This window comes from Scylla paramamosain, chromosome 43 (assembly GCF_035594125.1).
Source record: "Scylla paramamosain isolate STU-SP2022 chromosome 43, ASM3559412v1, whole genome shotgun sequence".
Classification (NCBI taxonomy): domain Eukaryota; kingdom Metazoa; phylum Arthropoda; class Malacostraca; order Decapoda; family Portunidae; genus Scylla; species Scylla paramamosain.
This window is the reverse complement of record NC_087193.1, coordinates 9,979,784-9,987,283: the sequence shown is the minus strand read 5'-3', so window position 1 is coordinate 9,987,283 and position 7,500 is coordinate 9,979,784. Positions and strand designations below refer to the sequence as shown.

General features: G+C 38.5%; 1 protein-coding gene and 1 long non-coding RNA gene across 5 annotated transcripts in view; one reads left to right on the top strand and one right to left on the bottom strand.

Moving 5' to 3' along the window:
- The window catches only part of LOC135093679 (uncharacterized), a 204,124-nt gene that overhangs the window by 68,133 nt on the left and 128,491 nt on the right, over positions 1-7,500 (top strand). For 2 of the 3 annotated variants that reach the window (XR_010263454.1, XR_010263455.1), the window contains exon 5: positions 1,791-1,856. This is a non-coding gene — a long non-coding RNA (uncharacterized LOC135093679). Of the gene's footprint in view, positions 1-1,790; positions 1,857-2,249; positions 4,085-7,500 lie in introns of those variants that run through there. The other variant, XR_010263453.1, reaches the window with a different exon arrangement.
- Positions 1-7,500, bottom strand: part of LOC135093677 (uncharacterized) — a 62,507-nt gene that overhangs the window by 43,720 nt on the left and 11,287 nt on the right. The gene's annotated exons all lie outside the window — the stretch shown is intronic.

Genomic DNA, 7,500 nt, shown 5'->3' with positions numbered 1-7,500 from the left:
TATATAAAGAAGGAACTTACACTACTACTGCTACTACTACTACTACTACTACTACTACTACTACTACTACTACTACTACTACTACTACTATTATTGGTGATGATAATGATACAAATAATAATATCAACAGCAACAAACATGAAAGGGGGGGGGTGACGGTGGATGGAGGGCGGCGCTATGGCAGGCAGTAATGTGATACTTAATCCCTTGGGTGTGGAGCAGTAAGCCGCCAATACCCACTTTAATTAATGCCAGTAATGCCCATAACTGTGTAATGAAATAGGAAAATACTTCTACTTTTCACCTTTGGGCATGTTGTTGTTTTTTAGTACATGTTAATAAATAAAGTAACACACACACACACACACACACACACACACACACACACACACACACACACACACACACACATATCTGCCTACATGCATATATATACATTCATATTTAAGGTTATTTTTTTTTGCCAGGTGAGCTCTAATGCATTTATTAATAAGTACATCACACCTGGCCACTCTAATTAAGCCTCACCTGTCCATATTCTCACGTTGTTATTGAGGAATTTTGCAGAGTGTGCTGTGTTGGTAGGTGTTCCATTTGCTGCTTTTGTCATGAGTTAATATTATTATTATTATTATTACTATTATTGTATTATTATCATTATTATTATTATTATTATTATTATTATTATTATTATTATTATTATTATTATTATTATTATTAGTTATCGTCTCTCTCTCTCTCTCTCTCTCTCTCTCTCTCTCTCTCTCTCTCTCTCTCTCTCTCTCTCTCTCTCTCTCTCTCTCTCTCTCTCTCTCTCCAACCCAAGGTCTTTCCTTTCTCCATTTCTTACAATCTTCCCTGTTCAATATTGCTCCCATTCTTCTTAACTTCCTTCTTTGCTTCCCTCGTGTAGCACCTCCTTCATCTCTCTCTCTCTCTCTCTCTCTCTCTCTCTCTCTCTCTCTCTCTCTCTCTCTCTCTCTCTCTCTCTCTCTCTCCATATATTATCATTTCTTTTCATCTTATTCCTGACGTATTTAATTTTCTCCTCCTCCTCCTCCTCCTCCTCCTCCTCCTCCTCCTCCTCCTCCTCCTCCACCATTATTGCAAATATCCTCCCTTCTTCCTTTCTTCTTTTACATTATCCTTCCATCCATGTCTTTCTTCTATTCATCCTTCTCTCCTCCAGCCTCCCTACTTCTCTCCACCTTCACCACCATTGTGCAGACTTTCTTCCTAAATTTTTCTCTCCTCCTTGGCATTTTCCCTCCGTTCCCTCCCTCCCTCCCTTCTTCTTCCCTCCAGACACCTCCGCACCTCCAGATAAAGGTGAAGGAGCAGATAAAGATGCCAGTTAGATAGAGGATGAAGGTTGTAACTCTCCTCTCGCATCCTCCTCCTCCTCCTCCTCCTCCTCCTCCTCCTCCTCCTCCTCCTCCTCCTCCTCCTCCTCCTCCCTCTCTTCCTTCCCTTTTATCTCTCCTAGGAAGCATATGGTGTCTCTTCCGCTCTTCCTTGAAAAGTAAAAGAAATAAAAGGAGAGGATGGATGGAATTTTCTCTCTCTCTCTCTCTCTCTCTCTCTCTCTCTCTCTCTCTCTCTCTCTCTCTCTCTCTCTCTCTCTCTCTCTCTCTCTCTCTCTCTCTCTCTCTCTCTCTCTCTCTCTCTCTCTCTCTCTCTCTCTCTCTCCCCAAGATTAAGTTTGCTCCATCGCTTCTCCCTCAAGAGTTTTTGATGAATGAATTCGTTTTAATTCTATTTAGCAATTTTATGATTTTTTTCCCTTGCAGGAGAGTGAGGACAGAAGGGTGAAGGGAGAGAGGAAGGTGGAGGAAAGATGGAGGAAAACGTTAAAGGTAAGGTATATTTTTATATATTTATTTATTTATTTTTATTTATATATTTATTTTTTTTATTTATTTATCTTTTTTTTTTTGTATGTGTGCCTCGTGCTTATGGTTTTATTTTTTTCTCACTTTGTTTAAAGACTTTTTTAATATTGTGTATTATTTTCATAAGTGTTTTCCCTTCTTGATCGTTCAAAAGATTTTACTTGTTACGGAGTTTTATTTGTGATTTTTACGACTTTTATTCCCATTATCTCAAGCACTTTTTGCATAGTTGAACCAGGTTAGTTTGTGGCAAGAGGTTTTGTTTCTTGTTTTCTATTTTTTTCTGTGGTTTTATAAAGTGAAAAATGCCCTTATATGGTAGTCTTGCTGAGGTTTAAAGGCAATTTTTTTTTCAAGGTTTGGAGTCTTCGCAGGGTTGAGAAAATGTTGCTAATTAGTCTCAAACCAGACTTTTCTTCCTCTCCGAACTCGTGAGTGACTTGAAGGAAAGGAAGGAGGAGGAAGAAACCCAAAGTAAGAGGAGATACTAGGAGAAGGAGGAAGAGGAAGAAGGGGAAAAAAATCTCTGAAGAGGAAATGAAGAGAGGGATAGCGAAGGTGTCTTTTTTTTTATTTCACGGAAGGAAATTCGTATACCCAGAAGAGGGAAAAATATTAAATGACGGAGGTAATAAAAGATGGAAAAATTAGGAGATGGAAAGAAAATAAGACGAGAGGCGTGAAAGTTTGCGTTCCTTTCAAAGTACGAAGGCGTTCAGAAAGTTTTGCAAGATTTAACAAAAGAATCTGTAAATTCCTATCATATTTCAGTCTTTTTTTTTTTTTTTTGCAGATCATTTTGATGAAGAAAAATTTGTATAACGTTTTTTGATATTCTTTCTGGTCAGGTTCCAGTTTCAAATTCAGTTCATCACAATTTTATTAAGTTCAGTGTCTGGTTACATATTTATTTTTTTCTTGTCATTTTTCTTCCATCACATTCTTTCATATTACCTTACATTCTCCACTTCAAGTTAACATTTTCCTTTTCCTTGCATTTTCACATCTTCCCTAAGGTCCACCTGCCTCATATTTACCTGTGTGTTTTGTTTACAATTACTCTCCCTTCCTCTCTGTCTTGCCTTTCATATTTGCTCATCTTTTATTTATCACACATTACGTAATTACATATATCCCCACCTACCAATTACTCCCTTTACTCTGTTCCTGGTTCGTGAAGTCATCAATATACTTAATTCCACCAAGTCTGCGTCTGCTCCCATTTAGCAACCCTTCTGACTTGCTTTTTACTCTTCATTTTTATTGTATTATCAGCCTTCCTTTGTCCCTTCCTTCCCTCCTCCTCTCCCCTTCCCTTTCTTGTACTGAAGCATCGATCGAGGTGATTAGAGAGGATAAACACTGCACGTCCATCTTAATTACACCTGCCTGGATCAGACTCGCAAATGTAAGCAAAACAAACACAGGTTAGTTCCCCCTCCTCCTCCTCCTCCTCCTCTGCTCCTCTGCATACCCCAGTTTGCTTCCTTCCCGTTTTCTTTCGCACGCCTCGCCAGGAAAGGCAAACATAAGGTGATGGTTTTGTTGCTACTTATCTACTCAGTTCAGTGCGATTTGAAGGGTCTGGTATTTGTCATTGTTTGTACGCGGTAGTGGTGGTGGTGGTGGTGGTGGTGGTGGTGTCTGTTTTTGTTTGTTGCTTCTTATGCTAGTTTTGTTGTTGTTTTTGTTTTCTTTCCTTCTTTCTCTGTCTTTATTTTTTTCTTTCTTTGGTTGTTGCTGCTGTTGTTGTAATGTAGTTCTATTTTTTATTTTTTTTTTTTTTTGTTCCATGAGAGTTGTTCACCATTCCGCCACACAGTTATTGTCATTACCTAATTGTTACAACGAGTACATAAAATACTTCCCAATAATAAAATATAGGAGACGAAATTCATGCATCTTTTATCCCAGCATAACACTTCACCTTCAAAACACACACACACACACACACACACACACACACACACACACACACACACACACACACACACACACACACACACACACCTTTGAAATCCTCCCAGCACTTTGAATATCGCTTGCAATGATTAGTAGATACAATTCTCTCCAGTTTCTTTTCATTCTTGTTGAATAATAAACACTCACGAACATTTTTCTCTCTGTAACCTTTTCCTATGATCTTTTATTAAATTCTTTTTTATTCTTTCTCCTTTTCTTTTAGCTTCGTTGTTATTCTGTTTGATTTTTTTTTTGTGTGGAGCTGCGTTTTTTTTTTTTTTGTTCCTTTTGTTGTTGCTTTTTTTTCGTGTAGCGTTTTTTTTAATCGGATTATAGCCTGTCGTGTTTTCTTTTTTTAAACTTTCGCTTTTTTTTTTATCCGTTGTTGTTTTACATAATTTGTGGTTGATGTTCTCTCTCTCTCTCTATAATACTCTGAAAATTGTACTGTTTACCTGTATTTTACTCACACACACACACACACACACACACACACACACACACACACACACACACACACACACACACACACACACACACACACACACACACAGTCTCAGTCTGTCAGTCTTTCCAGTATCGTACACCCCTCCATCATTGTCGAACACTTTGTGCAAGCCATTAATGTTACCAAGTCACCACTGCTGCACTGAGACACCCAGATGAATTAGTGGCGTCGCCCCCGGAATAAGAAATTTAGGGTGGAAAGACGTGAAGGGGAATAGATAGCAAGGGGGAGGTAGTGGAGTGTACCTGATATACAAAGGTGGAGTGGAATATGCGAAGGGTAAATGGGGCACAGAAAGACTCATGGTAAAGAGTGGAATAATGGAGTAGGGGTGAGTAAGAAAGGGAAGGAAAATGCACAGCGCAAAGGGGGTGATACGCAAGATAGAATGAGGTGGAAGGGATTTGGAAGCCGTAGAGAGAGAGAGAGAGAGAGAGAGAGAGAGAGAGAGAGAGAGAGAGAGAGAGTTGAAATAAAATGAAATATCGTGCCGTATCCTTGTAAATAAATGAGTAATTAACAGAAACTGATGCACCAGAAATAAATGAATAAAAAAATGCATAACGGATGATGAAATACGCAAAGGCAAGAGAGAGAGAGAGAGAGAGAGAGAGAGAGAGAGAGAGAGAGAGAGAGAGAGAGAGAGAGAGAGAGAGAGACCGGATTATATATCTTCATGAAAAAAAAAACAGGAATTTTATTGGCAGCAAGGCGAAAGACGATAAATTAAATTGGACTGAATAAGTTGTTGGAAATAAAAAGTGGAAACTAAACAGTTTTTTTTTTCGAGGTTAATTGAATTCCCGTAAACAAAAAAAAAATGCTAATAATATTTTTTTTTCCGGCTTCCTCTTTTTATCCTTTTAGTGTGAAATTTTTATACCAAAGTGCGTGTGTATTTTTTTTCTTTTTTTTTCTGGTGCAAACGTTGCTTCCTTATTACTCAGAATGTAATGAGGAGAGGGAAAAATATAGCCAAGGAAAAGCATTAGTGTTTTCCGTGAGTTTACCATGGAAATTCATAATTGCATTTCTCTCTCTCTCTCTCTCTCTCTCTCTCTCTCTCTCTCTCTCTCTCTCTCTCTCTCTCTCTCTCTCTCTCTCTCTCTCTCTCTCTCTCTCTCTCTCTCTCTCTCTCTCCCTCTCCCTCTCCTATCTTCAGTTTTCGGTAAATATGTTTTTGTAACGTGTGTGTGTGTGTGTGTGTGTGTGTGCGTTTAGACTTTAACTGTGAGCCCCCAGCAATACAAACTCTATTTCCTGCCAGGATGACACGAGAAATAAAATGAAATAGCGTGAAAATAAAGAAAAAGTTAAAAAAGGAAGTTGTGATCAAAAGCAGGATGTTTTCTTTCTTTTTTTTTCTTTGCTAATTTTGACAAGTTTTTTTTTTTTTTCCCCTGGTTCTCTCTGAATTTTTAAGTCCCAAAATTCGCTGGTTATTCGTGTTCAAAGTGGCATTTTTTCCCCCAGGTCATTGTCATCACTTACCTCGCCTTTATTTCCTGTTCCTGTCTTTCCTCTGCCGTGTTTCTGTTATGAGGAAATTATATTGTGATAAAGTCTTTTCTGTAATTCTGCATATGTTAAATTTCCGCTTTTTTTTCTCTTTAATTTCTTCCTAATGCGAATGATTAATTAGTAGTTTCTCTCTCTCTCTCTCTCTCTCTCTCTCTCTCTCTCTCTCTCTCTCTCTCTCTCTCTCTCTCTCTCTCTCTCTCTCTCTCTCTCTCTCTCTCTTTCTCTCAACCTTTTTACGCCTTTAAAAAATTTATGTTCTCTGTCCCTGTCTATCTCTCTCAGTCTTATGTCTTTTTTCTTTCTTTTTTAAACTTCACTGTTCACATGCTCGAGCCTACATTTCTCTCTCTCTCTCTCTCTCTCTCTCTCTCTCTCTCTCTCTCTCTCTCTCTCTCTCTCTCTCTCTCTCTCTCTCTCTCTCTCTCTCTCTCTCTCTCTCTCTCTCTCTCTCTCTCTCTCTCTCTCTCTCTCTCTCTCTCTCTCTCTCTCTCTCTCTCTCTGGTTAAATAATTTCCTCCTACCGGCTAAATGTTTACAACTGCTCCCTTATGAACAGTTTTTTTCCTGCTTTACCTCCACGAATTTCTTTCCCTTGGTTATTTCAATACTCTTTGTTGATTACTTTGTGTACTGAATATACATCATTTTTTTTTTCTGGGTATTTCCTTCTTTTTGATATTGCTATATATATCACAGTAAGCGGCTCCCCACACGTCCTCCCTGCTGACTCTGAAACCTGCTGAGTTGACGCCTCCCTTCTGCTCGCTTGAACTGCTGACTTTTATTATTGGACCCCCAGACACACGCCCTTCTGCTTGGAAACCTAAGCTGACTCTTATTTTACTGCTGACGTGAGATGCTTTAATGATTCGTGTCTGATCAGTAAATTCTGTGGTTAGTGTGACCTGTTAGTGTGACCTTCCCTGACCTCTTCTTGCGGGATCCTGCGGCCTGCTAACCCCGTGTGGCCTGCTGCAGTCTGTGTACGGCTCTGCTAAACCGCGGTAATGTTACGTGGTTTTATTTGTTTATTTAGTTGTTCGTTGCCTGAAGTTCATGATAAAATAAGTTGGATTTTTCCTTTTTCTTTTTCGTTTTTTCCGCGTTTTATAAAAAGTAATCGGTGAATCGTTCTATTTTGTGTTTTTTTTTATTTTTAAGGATGTAACAAATGTAATATTTCTATCTCTTATTTAATTATTATTCAGTTATTAAATCATTTTTCGAGAACTCCGGCATGACCTACGCAGCAAATATTACTGAATGATACAATATACTTCGACATTGTGCACATGACAATAATTACCAGAAAGTATACCCATTGCAGATGTAATTATTGCCACAGTATACGGTAATCAGTCATTATTATATTATCAATCGGCTTGTAATTAGCGGAAAAGTCTTGAGAGTGATTGTATACGAAACTGACAGATAAGTATTAGATGGATACAGGAGTACAAATATTAAAGCTGTTGCTAAGTTTGCCCATTGTAAAAAGACACTCCTCCCTTGCACCTCCCATTTGAAGAGTTACAAACCCATTCACTGCTGCAACACATATCGTTCCGTATTCACAAACCACACTTTTTTTTTCCTCTTCTACAACTGTCTCTATCA